The sequence below is a fragment of the Pelodiscus sinensis genome, chromosome 17 (assembly GCF_049634645.1).
Source record: "Pelodiscus sinensis isolate JC-2024 chromosome 17, ASM4963464v1, whole genome shotgun sequence".
Taxonomy (NCBI): Eukaryota; Metazoa; Chordata; order Testudines; family Trionychidae; genus Pelodiscus; species Pelodiscus sinensis.
The window spans coordinates 20,175,291-20,190,607 of NC_134727.1; the positions used below are offsets into that span (position 1 = coordinate 20,175,291).

The 15,317-nt window shown below is 46.4% G+C and overlaps 1 protein-coding gene across 1 annotated transcript in view; it reads left to right on the forward strand.

Annotated features, from left to right (window-relative positions):
* The first annotated feature begins 11,593 nt into the window (after window positions 1–11,593).
* The window catches only part of JAKMIP2 (janus kinase and microtubule interacting protein 2), a 139,672-nt gene continuing 135,948 nt past the window's right edge, over window positions 11,594–15,317 (forward strand). Inside the window, exon 1 of the mRNA XM_006124528.4 lies at window positions 11,594–11,707. The gene's annotated coding sequence lies outside the window, so the exon portion shown is untranslated. The remainder of the gene's footprint in view (window positions 11,708–15,317) is intronic.

Below are 15,317 nucleotides of genomic sequence, written 5' to 3' on the forward strand. Positions count from 1 at the left end.
TTTCAACCTAAGATTTATTTGAACACTTCATTTTTTTATGGTGTCTGATTGGTCCTTTATGTCACATGGCCTAGTTTCTGCTCTCTGATGGAATGACTGAAACATGTCAGACAGAAGACTGTTTAATAGCAGTGTTAAGTAGCCATACAAAAATATTCAAGCTTTGAATGGTTTGTTCACATATACATTTAGGTAGATGTGTGAAGCACAATTGCGTTTCAAATGCACATCTGAAAAAATAAATCTTGTTTCCAAAGGACAAATGCTGACGGGAAAAGAACATGGTCAAATGGAACAGTTATTTAGAATCTTGTCAAAAGATTTCTGATCATGGTTGCTGCAGTATTTGACTAGTTGGTAATAAATTCTGTGTACTTTATACGTAAACAGAACATGGCTAGAATTTTCATGGAAGTCTCTTAGTAATATAAATCTGATTTATTCCATCTTAAATGATAATATATTGTAATTATTTCTTCAGTGGGTAAAATGTTCCTAATATATCAATGTTATAGAGATGTTTTCAAAGCAAGAGTAATATTTAGACAATACCTTCTGCCTACAATGATTGCCGAATGGAGGCATCCTTATTTACATGGAAGCATAATTTTGCCATTCTGCAATCATACTACTTAAATGAAATAAACTGCTATTTGCAATACTTTGCAAAAATGGAGTCTTCTAGAGAAAACTAACATGCTTGCATACACAGAGCCTAATTTTGCTATCCTTAGTCATGGCAAACATCCATTGAACTCACTAGTTTTTCCTGCTGAAAGATGGCAGAATCATATTCAAGTCACCACGTGTCCGATTTAAAAACAAAGCTCAAAGTGAAATTAAAAGAAAAATTAGAAGTTGCACCCATAGGTTCTGTATAGCCAGGTTGAAACGTGAGGTGATTGGAAGCACAAATTGTGTTGACTGAGTTATGATAGGGAAAGGACCTAAATAAATGTGCAATAAGTAACCAAAACAACCCTAATTGACATTTATTAATGGTATAGATCACCTAAAAGGAAAATGAAATAAAATCAAATAGCATATCATTTAACAGGGTTTTTCAGACTATTTTGTTTCATAAAATGACTTTCACACGTTGTACACTGAAACACAAAATGCAGTGAAACTTCCTCTTAGAAGACCCCTCCATGGACCAGCAAAACCCTGGTTTCTTAATACAGATAGAGATGGGTCCCTTGTGAAAGGTCAGCTTATATTGCCCTGGAAATTGAAAGGATAATTTAGCACTTCAGAACTGGTGGCTGCCTCTTGGAGCTGGGATTATGAGTGGAGCATTCATTGCCTATTAGAATGCTTAAAATAAGCCCCCTTTCCAAAAATTATGATAAATAATCCAAAATAAAGCAAAGGCCTGACCACCCTGTGCTTTGCAGCGTCACTTCCTCCTTTACGAAGGTGCTACCATCAGTGAAAGTGAATGAAGAATTGTAATTTTGCTGCATTTTGCACTCTTGCTGCACAATTATTCATAATACAGAAGGTACAAGGCAGAGCACATTCAGGTAGGGGTTGTATGTACTATGGCCACATTGCAATAAAAGTATCCTAAAATCTTGACATGAATATGCATGTAGTAGATTATGAAACATATTACCAAAGAGAGAGTGCTGAAATCTATACACTGCTATAGCCCCTTTGCATCAAGCTAAGATTTTCCCTAAACTAACTTTCTCTATTTCATATTGCTTTGGTTATGTTAGTTGATGTTGAATGTCAACTTCTTATTCAGAAGATTAGTTCTTCAGGTGTAGTTGAATCAATATAATTTTCTGACAAATTATGCTTCACAATTTTTTCTACTGTTCATGTGGCAAATCTTAGAACGCTGTGGGAAGAGTTCCAGATGCCAGTATGGTCTGGCCATTGTTACATCCAACTGCAGAACCTTCGCTGTTGCTGCTGCTATGCCAGCCAGAAAGAACTCAGCTTGTCTTTCTGCTCCCATGGTGTATTTGCAGTGCTGTTAGTGAGGAAAATTATCTTTTTACTTGTAAACAGAACAAATCTGAGAGCTATTCATTAACCTGGAATGTTACAGTCATTGGTATTGGCCACATCCTCAGACCCAGTGGTGTTGCTTTGTCCCGCCCCGTTGGCTGCTGCTCTTGCATCAAGTTGAAGTGTTCAGTTTGCATGGACCACACACTCCACAGCCTGTTCACATGAAAACCACAAGACAAAAGCAATGATGGCATCTAAGTCTATTGAAAGAGTGAAGATATTCCTATATATGAGGAAGAGTTGAATACTTCAGATATCTGGGTAGCATGATCACAAGGGATGCTAAACATCACTTAGCCTATGTCTACACTTGGAGCCAGTAAAAAGAAGAGGCATGCACTAGCTGCCCATGGGGTTAAGATACCTTTGTGCTAGGATTAGCAAGCCTGTCACTCATAGCATGTGAAAAAGTTCCATGGCTACACTACTGTTTTTAGGCCACTAACTCAATGCATTGTGGGTTGTCTCCCAGAACCTGCAGGAATTGTGGAGTTGTGGTCAAACTAACAAACTTCCATGGCTCCTGTTCCAGCATCCAATAATTTACTCATATTTTTCCAGCAACATTTTTGAACTGCTGTTAGGCAAGACAGGGGACCTCCTGCTGAACACCTCAGTTGTGATGGTCATTAGTACAAACAGGGTGATGCATAGCTGTTGTCAATTGTGCTACCACGTGGATATGGTTTTGGCTTCCAAGGCTGGAGCAATACAATTACAGGTATAGGAGGGGCAAGAGAATGAAACCGTGATTATTTCTGCCAGTCATGGTCTTGATTTAATGTTTAATTAATTGTGTCCCTTTGTAGTCTGTAAATCATATCGAGTCAGTGTATGAGTAAATGAGAGTCAGTGTATGAGTAAATATTGAGTGTCATGATGTCAAAAAATTCCTTGATCAAAAATAAAGATGACCTGGAATAGTAAGAGTGCATTGGTTATCATCAGACAGTCAATATTTACCAACCAATACCCCCCATGGTGATAGCTGACAGTGTAAAATATGTCTGTATTCAAAACATGCAACAGTTCATAGTGGTGTCTTAGATACCATTTATGAGTAAACAGTCATTTTTTAGGAGCAACCACTGTAGTCACTAAAGAGAAAACAGAAAAAAAAATCTCAATTCAGAATATGATCTGAATAAATATTATATCCAGAAATTATACTGAAAGTGTTAAAGTTGCAAAGTCAAGCTCTTAAAATTATGAAATGCCAGCATTAATGCTGTCTGTTCAACCATTATTTAATCCCTTTATGTGTATATATTATGAAACAGTTGCATGATCACATACTACTTTTGCCATAGGACCCCTTCTTCATTAATTCCCCCGTGGAGGGGGGAGGGGAAGAGTAGTACTAACTGAATGGGTAGCTATTTCTTTTTTATCTTGTTCATTTAGTGTGTGGCCCCATTAAATACATTGAGAGAGCTCAAAAAGCTACAGTGATGTGATTTATTTGCCTAAATGTTTTCTTAAGCCAGTTGTATATTTTTACTGTGCAATCCACTAGGTGTTGTGCAGGATGATGTAGAAGTAAATACTGCATCATTCCAAGGCTTTTTGATACTATATGTAACATGTTTGTTTTATTCCAAAATGACTACGTATAAAGATTTTCCTGAACAAAAACTGATCCAAATCTGACCTGCTCACCTCACCCAAAGTTTGGAGTTGGTCTAAACCAGATCTGAGATTTACAACTGACTGGCTCCTAGAATTTTCCCTGATCTTGATTACATAAGATCCTTGCGACATAGGGCAGCTAAGGGGGGCCCTGAAGGTAGGGAGATTGGGGGGCTCCTCCAGTGGCGCAGTGGATAAGGAATATGACCACCGAAGTTAATGGAACTGTGATGTTGCCCTCCATGTTGTTTATGGAAATATGCTTATGAATATGACATAACTCAAATATGCTTTATGCAAAATACTTCAGGTAACATACCATTAGAAAAGTTATAATCTGCTGAATATGTATATTCTATTTGTGTGCATGTGTCAGTCTTGTATTTGAAGTTAGAAATACAAAATATAAACCTGTTTTACTAATCTAGATGTGCTAAGGGAGGGCCATTAGTAGAATCTAACCGTCGGTGGTTAGCCAGCCCTCCAGGAACTTAATGGCCCAATACTTGGGATAATGATCTGTGAATAGTCTTGTTTTTCCTATAAGCCTGGACCAGGGTGGATCCTGTGAGGACATAGGGCCAGGTGACCTGATGCTGGAACCCTGATGCTGCACTCTTCCATAGATGGTGAGAAAACTTTGAACTGATCACAAAGGATTCCAACACTGGGAAAATCTATATAAAGACGGAAAACCAAACAATAGGAGCTGATACCAAATTCCAGGATATTCCTGTCTACCACCCAAGATTACTTCTGGAAACATTTATGACTGAACAGGGGCAAGCATTGATCTCAGGCTGGGAGGCATTCCAGCTTGTGAAAAAGGATGATTAGAACTACTGTTAGGGTAACGTATTGCAGATAACGAGTTTCTTAGTGTATTAGGCTTAGGTGATATATGATGTTTTATTTTACTTAGTAACTTACTTGCTCTGTCTGCTATTACTTGCAACCACTTACATCCTGCCTTTTATCTTATAAATATTTCTGGAAGTTTGTTTGTTTGTTTGTCCCGAAAGATCTCATAAACGGTAAGAGCTAGAAACATCAAATTTTGCACAGATACTCCTAATTTCCTAACTTAAATAACTAAATTATTTGTATCTCTAAATCAGTTCCCCCAGAGCCCCAATTGGGCCCACTGATAATTAGCTTTTAGTAGCGCCTGATCATAAGCATTTGCTGGACTCTTCTGTTAAACGTGTCACATAAACTGCAACTACGAGATCCTAGAGGATAAGGCATGTGAGTACCTGCAGCACCATCAAGGGAAGGCCCATGGGGGAGAGGCTGCAGTGGGGTAGAGAATTAGCAACCTCCCCTATACTAGGGCACCAGCAGGTCTCCAGGACAGACCCAAATGTGGCTGATGCTGGCTAGGGTCTAGCCTTGCTAATTGTGGCTGGGAGAAGCCTCCAGCTATCATAGCCTCTCAACATCTTCACGCAGCCGGGCTCTAACTGAACCCCTTCTGGAAATTACATTTGCTTCCCTCCCCCCACACCGAAACGAGCCATCCCACCACTCACCCTCCTTTGGGCTGCGTGCGTTCTCCTGGCAGGGCTGTGTGCGTTATCAGCAAGTGCCACGGACATTATGCACTTTGCAGGATTCAGCTCACAGTACAAAGAGGAGGTGGGTAGGAGGACCAGGTTTTGAGCACCATGGAGCCTGAGGAGGACACGGTATGCTCACAACAGCCTATTCTCATTAGAACAGGTACTTTCAGGTGTTGCATGTTCTGATCATCTAGATAGCACTAATTGCACCTGGTCTGAAGGTGTTTTACTTTGTCTGATCAATGCAACCGATCCAGCTGCGGCTAGGAAGTCCATTCAGGTTGCCTCATGGAGCGTGCACTGAAGGCACTCGGGGAGTGGCTACTTGGGGAGCAGTGATTTGCTGCTGCTGCAGAGCCCAGGAGACATCCCCTCCATTTCTCAGGGCATCTGGCAAGGAGGCTGCAGGCACTGGTTTGCACAGAGTCTTTAAGAGAAGATGAGCCTTCTTGATTTGTGGGGATTGAGAAAAGACACCCTATGGGATTTGTCATTTTGTAAGCACAGCACTAGCTTGGTTAATTTCTTAAAGTAATATATCAGAGAAAAGTATTTCCAATAAAATATGCTATGTTAATGTTATTGACGTGTTCATTCATCTCACCTTTTACTATATTTTCCCCGGGCAATGCCAGGTATTTCTGCTAGTACTTAATAAAATCACGTTTGTTTATTAAGAAACCCAATAAATAATTATTAATACCGGCGGGGAGGGCAAGCTGTTCATATCTCTCTTTCATTGATAAAAGAGGCAAATATTTTATGAATTTGCTTTTATACAGTTTTATACAGAGTAACCTAATTTTATTTTAGATTCTAGACACCATTGGAACTATGCACCTGGGTACCGTGGCAAGTTCTTTTGATTATCTCAATTTCTGTACTCTGCTGTGGACTGTGACCCTAGCTCTTTGCCAATGCTGGAGGAAACCAGAGGTCTGATCTGCAAGACAGGGTGGGGAGACACCACAAAGGCAGGTAGATGGGCTCAGTGGTATTTCAGCACCTCAGGTATGTCTACACTGCAGCATTTTTCTGGAATAATGCCTGTTATACTGGAAAAACAATACTTGCGTTCACACTGCTATTGCGTTCTTTTGACAAAAATTCGAAAGTATGGAGGGGTTTTTCAGTCAACAGTAAACCTCTTTCTACGAGGAAGAATGTCTTTTCCGAACAAACTTTTTCAGAAAAAGGCGTGTGTGGATGCAGAAGAAGGAGTTCTGTCGAAAAAAGAGGCCTCCAGGAAATAACACAGGTGCCCTGGTGGCCACTCCATCCAAACTAATCAGAACTCTATAGTTCCTGTCTCCTGCCAGCTCTTAAAGCTGAAGGCGCGCGGTACAAGTCTTGTGGCAGGAAGCCGGACCTGGGAGCTGCACTCACCAGGTGGCTCTGTCTTCCACACTGCTAGAGAGCTATGGCCCAGCCTCAACCCTGCCAAGAGCCCACTGGCCCTCATAGGGAGTATGCACAGGGCTCCCAGAAGCCTGCCAGGGGCACTAAAAGGTGTGTCCCATTGTGGTCTGGGGCAGAGATCCTGGCCCTCCTAGATGTCTGGGGTGAGGAAGAGTCCCTGCAGGATCTCTGCTCCAGACGTCGAAATGCTGACATCTGTGTCCAGATGGTCAAGGCCCTGGCCGCGAGAAGACACCACCCCCAGAGCCTCAAGCAAGTCAGGAGCAAGGTCAAAGAGCTCTGGCAGGGCTACACCAGGGCCAGGGAGTGCAGCTCTTGTAATGGGGTCCTGCCCCTATTACAAAGAGCTACACCGCACCCTGGGGGTAGTGCAGCCCCTTCACCATCCCGGTCATTGAATCAGGGCTAGAGATGCCTGTTGTCACCTGCCTGGAGCTCCCTGGCCAGGAGAAGGAGGAGGATGAGGATGAGCTGGAGGAGGAAGAGCAGACAGCCAGCACCATCACCCTCACCCTTGAGCCGGTACTCCAGGGCCTGGATATCTCCCAGGCATTCTCTGAAAGCAGGGAGGGGCCATCAGGTGAGTGCTCTCAGTTTTTCACGCACACAGTGGAGGCAGGTGCAGAGGAGATGGGGAGCAATTGTCGTTTGGACTTCTCAGCCTGGGCATTGTGCTGCACTCCATGTACATGGAAGCACATGCAGCGCCAGTCTGTGCCTCACGGCTCCACGGCATCCCCGGAGCACCCCCGGGCTCCTGCTCACAGGCTTTGGGGAGGCCACACACATGTCTGACCCCTGGGAGAGACCCCCTCCCACCACTAGCCACCGCTGGAAGCAAGCTGGGGACAAGGGTGCATGCACACACACACACAGACTGAGAAGTGACGCACACGGCACATGGGCATGCCTGCACACTTGAGCCACCACTCACTCCCACAGCCAGCGCTGCCAGGCGCAGGTGTGTATGCAGCCCCCATGGAAGGCCAGGCTGCTCCAGGCCCCTGTCCAGCCCATGAAATTCCCACTGTGGCCAGATACTTCCTTTGCCTTCTTGTCCATGGGACAGAGGAGGGGAACGGGCAGCATGGTCCCATGAGCACCTCAGAGCCCCTATGAGGCAGGGACTGCAGTCCAGTCCATGCATGGCCTTTCTCTCAGGACATTCCCATCCTCCAGCCCGAGGACTGTTGCTCACAGCTCACAGAAGAGGACATGGCCCCAGGGACAGTGTCTGCATGGATGACTGACCGCCTCTCCCTCTTTATTCTCCACAGCTGGACCAGCTGTCACTGAGGGGCGATCACCACCAGCTGAGCCAGCCAGCCAACCCTGGGGGAGCTGCAAGTGCCAGAGGCCTCTCCTGCTGCCCCTCCTGCTCCCACAATGCCCCCTCCTGATGCACCCCATTCTGCCCACCTCCCCGTGCTGCCTGCCCCGATGCAGCCTGAACCACAAGTAGTGGTCCGCCCCCGCAGAGGCAGTTGCAGGGGCCACCCCTCCCAGCAGTAGCTCCGCCTTCCCCCCTCCCTCCTCCTAGTTCACAGCCTCCTCCCCCCTCCTAGTTCAGAGCCGTCTCCCCCTCCCAGTTCAGAGCCTCCTCCCTCTTCCTAGTTCAGCGCCTCCTCCCCCCTCCCAGTTCAGACCCCCCTCCACCCTCCCACCCTACGTCCCCCCATTGTAAATAAAAAGTTCAAGACGTTGGTTTCCAAAAAAAACCTGTGTTGGTTGTTTATTGGGAGGTATGGGGAGGGGAGGAGGGGAGGGTTGGGGATGGGAGGGAGATGTAAAGGGAAACAGAGGCAACCCCACTGTGGGGCCTGGGAGAACATCTCCGTCAGAGCCTCCCATATGTGTACCCCATCATGGTGCGCCTGGCGGATGGCAGCTGTGGGGGGCTCTTCGAAGGCCTGGCCCTCGCCTGCCATCCATGCCAGGCAGAAGGACTCCCCCTTCTGCTCCATGATGTTGTGGAGCACACAGCACGCAGCCACTACCTTGGGGACAGCCTGCTCACCCATCTCCAGACAGGTGAGCAAACAGTGAAACTGGGCTTTCAGACAGCCAAAGGCGCACTCCACCTGGTTGCAGGCCCGATTGAGGCGGTCGTTGAACTGTGCCCGGTTGTGGTCTGTCTGGCCCGAGTAGGGCCACATTAACCAGGGCAGCAGGGGGTAGGCTGCGTCCCACACAATACATGTGGACATGGGCACGTCCCCAACAGTAAATTTCCACAGGGGGAAAAAAGCGCCCACCTCCAGCCTGCCAAACAGGCCGGAGGTTCAGAGAATGTGGGCATCATGTGCCCTGCTGGACCAGCCCGCATAAATGTCCATGAAGCAGCCACGGTGGTCCACGAGGGCCTGGAGTATGATGGAGAAGTACCCCTTGCGGTTTATGAAATGGGCCGCTCGATGCTCTGGGGCACGGATGGGATGTGGGTTGCATCCAGGGCTTCCCAGCAGTTGGGGAACCCCAGGGCAGCGAAGCCAGCCACCATAGCCTCCACGTCCTGCAGGCAGATGACTCGCTGGAGCAGGACGTTGTTGACAGCATGGACGACCTGCACAATAACACAGGGGAACGCATCACATAAGGCAAGGTGATGCCCTCTGTCCTCACACACACCAGGGCTCCCTCGCTCCACGGGCCACACACACACCCTCCCACAAGCAGGCCTATGCAAGGGAGGGACGGCCCAAACCCCTGGGTGACGAGGAATTCCCCATCGCCCCAGCCTGGAGTCTTGCCTGCCCCTGGGCATGGAGTGCAGCACCCTCTCCTTTCCACCTCCTCCCCCCCCCCCCCCCAGCACTTACCTGCATGACAATGGCACCAACGGTGGATCTGCCCACCCCGAACTGGTGTGCCACCGATCGGTAGCTGTCCGGGGTGGCCAGCTTCCAGAGTGCAATGGCGACCCTCTTGTCCACAGGGATGGGTGCCCACAGCCGTGTGGTGCTTCTCTGGAGTGCAGGGGCGAGCCAGGCACATAGCTCCAGGAATGTCTGCTTTCGCATCCGAAAGTTCCAGAGCCATTGCTGGTCGTCCCATTGCCCCAGGACCCAGCTGGTCCCACCAGTCGGTACTGGTGGCCAGTCTCCACAAGGGCCTCTCCACGGTGGGGTGGGGATGCCACAGGGTTGCCACAGCCTTCCTAGTGAGGGAGTCCAGAGTGACCTGCGCCTCGAGGTCCTGGACGATGAGTGCAGCAGCATGGAGCAGCAGCTGCAGGCAATCCAAAATGGCCGGAAGGGGCCAGAGCAGGCACAAGGCCACCCCTGGCTCCATGGCACAAGAAAAGAGCTGGAGTCAAAAAATCAGCAAATGGCACTAAGGCACAAGCTGTGGTGTCCAACAAGGCAGAGGGCAACCACAAGTAGAACTGCTATGGCTGTCAGTCCCTGCAAGAGGTCCTACAGCTCACAGCAGGAGAGAAACGGCTGTCTGGGGAGATCCCTTTAAGCATGTCTCTCAAAGGAGCTCCAGCCCCTACCCCAGGAAAGGGCTGGTGCCCTTTTGCCCTCTCCAAAATGGTTCCGGGGTCCTGCCTCTGTCCTGTCCCCCCTCCGTCTCCTCTTTTCTAAGCTGAAAAGTCCCAGTCTCTTTAGCCTCTCTTCATATGGGACCTGTTCCCAACCCCTGATCATTTTAGTTGCCCTCCCCTCTCCCAGCCTCTCTCTTCCCCTCTCCCACCACCTTTTCCCAGTCTCCCCCAATTTTGTTCAATAAAGACAGATTCCATTTTTGAACACAATTGTCCTTTATTTTGTACATCAAGAAGAGGGGCTAGGGAAGGGTAAGTGGAAGGAGGTGAGGGAGGAATGGGGCACGCGCCCCCGATGGGGAGGTCTGGGCTGGCTCTGCGGGCTTCTGGGGGTGGAAGCTCTCCTGCAGCCCCCCAATTGCCCCCTCTCCCCAGATGGCAGCCTGCGGCAAGTGCAGCCGGTCTGATGGCCGAGTGCTGTGATGTGCCCAGTGTGGGTACTCCGGGCAATCCAAGCCAGGACTGCTTTGCAAGCGGGACACCCCTGAGAACTGTCTGTCCGGGGTGGGGGTCAGGACCCTTTAAGCACAGCCCTCGGCTAGCCTGAGACAGCATCTCCACGCTCTAAGTCCTCCTCTGATGCCCTGCCGGCACTGCTTCCGGCCATCCTTAAGCCTGGTTCAGGGTCCACTTAATGTGGACATGCTAGTTCGAATTAGCAAAACGCTAATTCGAACTAGTTTTTTAGTCTGGATCCGTTAGTTCAAATTAACTAATTCGAACTAAGTTAGTTCAAATTAACGTTGTAGTGTAGACGTACTCTAAGGTCCAGCGGCCTGTAGTACTAGTCCCCGCTTTGCACCTTACACTGCAGTGTTTTTGGCCAGCACATCACATCCTTCTGTTTGTCCTTTGCAAACCTGCCTTTTCCTGCTGTCCTCCTTACTGCACCCTCATTTCCTGCCCTTCCCAAGGCAGAACAGCATGTTATGGGCAAGCAAATGCCCACCGGCCCCGCTTGCTGTGTGAGATTCATGCCCTTGGCGCACACACACTCACCTGCCAGCTCTTCACACTCAGCTAAGGAAACTCTGAAATGGGCCCTTTAGTGTCTACAGGGTTCCTGCTTTGCCTGGGGACAAGCATTTGTGATTTTGTGATTAGCTGTAACTGAAGAGATTCTTTCTTGGCTGAAGCAGCTTCTGGGAATAAGCCTCAGTCTCTCCCTGCTCTTCCCTCCCCCATCTCCTTCCTTTCCCTCCATCTTTTATGGCTGTTGCCATGGAGCCTAGCGAGCTCCGTGCTGCAGCAAGGGAGGGAGGAGGAGGCAGCAGTGCCTTCTGCAATTCCAGGTTCTGCTCAGTGAGCTCATCACCCTCCTCCGAGGAGGAGGGAGGCGGCTGGCTATTGCTGCTGCTGCTCCGGGTGGGTGGGCGGTTTACATCCTCAGCATCACCAAGCAGGGGGTGGGGGGAATATCCCAGCAGCTGCTGATGTTGGGCTCTGAAGCAGCCTCAGTAACTGGGAAAATGGATTCAGCTTGCACATCCCTTGCCTTTCAGCATCTTCTCCTGGTTTCAACATGGTGAGCCAGCACTGCCTTTATTGCTGATATTCATGATTGTGGCCGAGGATCATTCTTCTCATGCTGTTGCTGTTTTTTTCTGATCTGGTTGTGCTGCTTATCTTTACTATGTTTGTGAAAGAATGACTTTCATCCGAGCTGTTAGAGAGAGCTTAGGGGCTGGAGCGAGATGGGAGGGATGGAGTGAGAGAGCTGGAGATACAGAAAGATGGAGAGCGGAGAAGGTATATGGGGGCTCATTAGCAGCAGTCTCAGTGAAACAATGTTCCAGGAATTCATCTTAGCTAACCTCATGCTCTAAACCCCCCACCCTTATTTATTTGTCATCTTCTTTCCTTTGCTGTTACAAAATGGGATGCACTGAAGACGGTTGTGGTTTTAAAAAAAGGTATTTTTTTGAAAGGTTTAGTTTGATGTCAGGAACTCCCAGATACTGGGTTGGGCCTCAGGGAAATAGCATTTGGGGTAATAAGTGCATCTAAGCCAAGAGCAATTTTGAAGGAGCTACTCTGATTAATTTGCTTGCAGCACAGATTTATCGATTTGGATTTGTCGTGGCTTCGCACGGGGCTTCGTTTTGAGATTCTTGTTTTTAAAAGGTTTCTATGCAGATCTTATTTTTGTGGAAGAGGGGTGTGTGAAAATATACTTACACATTGAACTGGGTGTCTTTGTATGTACAACACATGTGCTGTTTTCACTGCCAATAATTGAAGAAATATTCCAGTTGGGGGTGATGTATGATTTATTCTTCCGTTACTGAATTATTGTCCCTTGATTTCATTATGGCACTTAGGATAGATCTATATCATGCATTTGGTCTGTTTTATGGCACTAAATACTAATTTATGCCTGTCTTAATTTGTTTCCATTAATATAAATAGATATAAGATATGGAACATATACCTTATGGCCTGGTAATGGATGCATAGATAGCTATAGGTATAGTTTTATTTAAAAGTTTAAATTAAGATCTTGCAGGAAAAAATGTCAAACCATATTTTTAAACCTATTAATTTGCACTCAGAAGTGTCCCATGCACCATTGTAACATGAAAGGTCAGATTCTCCTTTCTGAATGCCCTGAATTCATTGCACCAGATTCTGCCTTGATATATACTCCATGCACATGCTTGAACTCTGGGAAGCATGTCAGTGTCATGAATGGTCCATTTTGTCCAATAATACTGCATTTGAGCCTTCCATCCTGGCTCAGGAGAAATCCCCATTGTTCAGATCTGCTGTTTGTGTTCATTCCAGCAGCATACAAACACCAGGCCAAAATCAGCTGTGCTGTAAATGTCGACAAAATGATTTCCACACCTGTCCAGAATCTGATTCCTGTGATGCAGGTGTAAATTCATGGCAATTCTTTTGATTTTAATTAGCTTGGTCATGGTGTGGGTGAACTCAGGTGTATATAGTAATGTAGTGTGCAATGGTTTGTCAGTGAGACTAAAAAGTGAGTGTCATATAAATGGATTTGGGGACTAAATTCAGGTGCAATGGATGTTGTACTCATTGAGCCAGAATCAATCCCATTTTCAAAGGGGGTGAGTCTCCATCTCTGGGAGCTTTGCCCTCAGGGGATAGGCAAATTCATCTCTGCTGGGAAATTTGTGGGAGTCCCCCCAGCAGACATGCTTGAGAGGAGTTGCTGACTCAGCGCATCTGGCCATGCTCTTTGCCAGGAGAGCCTTGTTGACTTTTGGAACATCACCTGTCAGTGGAACCCTGGGAGCTCTCCACGTCTGCAACCTCTCTCCAGTTGGACTTGCTGGGTTGGCCATTCTGTACTGGCTGAGGTTGTCCTGGCCTGGGTGTTGGATTTGTCCACTTGTTTGTGCAGTGTCCAGCACAACCCTGACTGGGATCTCTAGGCATTATTACAACACAAACAATAGGTAACTTCCTTTGACTGAATTTACCCCAACATCTTTCAGTGATTTCTACTTATATTCTCCTGTTTCCAGGGTTATTTCTAGATCAGTAAGCTTTTAAACATAGGTCTTTTGTATTCTAATCTTTTTTGTTTTCACCTCTACTTAATGGGGTGATAACGTAGGTGTAACACTAGAATGTAGTTGTGAATAACAAACAGCAGGCTATTATCACTTATAAATGCATGGGGGACATTCGTGACCTTTTATTATTATCAAAACTTGAAAGCAGCTAGAAAATGGAAGCATAAGTTCTCTACTGTTATTACAAAGGATAACTGACCTCATGGTTTTTAAGCCAGAGAAACATTGTATAACTCTAGTAACGAAATGATGCTAGAGTCATTTTCAGGTTTTGGGGTCTATTACCCATCCATTTCCTTGTATCCTGTTACGTGCCAGTTATTATTACAGATTACAAATGCATAGAAGCACTCCTCTTACTAGAAAAGATATTGGGCTAGATTTTGACCATATTAATGCTAGTGTAACTCTAAAGAAATCAATGGGCCTAATTCTGATCTCACACTGGTTTCACTCCAAGTGGTTTCACTTCTGATTTACATCAGTGCAAGTGAGAACAGAATCAAGCTGATTGGCTAACGGTCATGGTCTAGTGATTTAATTACAGAAATTAGTAACAAAGGAAGTTCTAATCCCTGAACTGACACCAACTCCATCTATAGCTTTGTCCATGTCATAAACTCTGCTGCCTGTGAAATGGGCTAATAATCACTAATTTAATGGAAAAACTGCTGTGAGGATTAATCAGCTAATGTATAGAGAAAAGCTGAGCACAGATAAGTGCATTTACCATTTGTTTTACATACTGACATGGGTTTGGTAAAAAAAAATTGTTTAGATTTGAATCTAGTTTGATTTGCTTGCAAATAGTACATGTGAAATTATCCGTCCTGCCTGTGATACACTGAGTGTGGAGTTATGTGTTCAGAGTATTCTGTGAAGGGTAACCCATAAACATGTAATGTGGGAGGATGATTTATAAACTGATTCTGCTTAGTTCACCTGGGGGAATGCTGCAGTCCAGCAGGTGAATCAGAGAAAACTGCACATGCGGTCCAGACAATGCTGCCAAACTTGCACCTGCAAAGGGCCTGCTAACAATGGGATGAAATGCTAATGCTACGTTTACTGCATACATTCCAGTGTCACATGGTGTAGAATACTAGCAGCTTCAGGCTAACTGAGAGCTCTGTGGGAATAATGAGAATCAGGATATTTCTGTCTTTACAGTCACCCTGGGTGAAAAATAACACAAGTTGCCCATCTTTATCCACAGCTCTCCATAATCCCTCCCCAAACACAGCAGTTCTTGACACATTTCTTTTGTTCCCCATAGTGTTCTTGGACTTGACCCTCACATCCACATATCCCAACTGACAGGGGGAGGAGAAGAGACGACACAGTGTGGGACCTCAGTCAAATAGCTTTGCAGACAACCTTAGATATGTTCTTAATTCTAAAATGATTAATGCAGTTGTCAGAGGAACAGAATAATTCGAACCCACAACCAATGTCTTGTATAAACATTGAGACAAATCTTGGCCTCAGGTCATTCACTTTCAAGGCTCCAATTGCAAATCAAATCTCATGTTCCTGCTGCAGTGAGGACCAGGCAGAGATACCACGTATGGGAATTCTGCAAGTCCC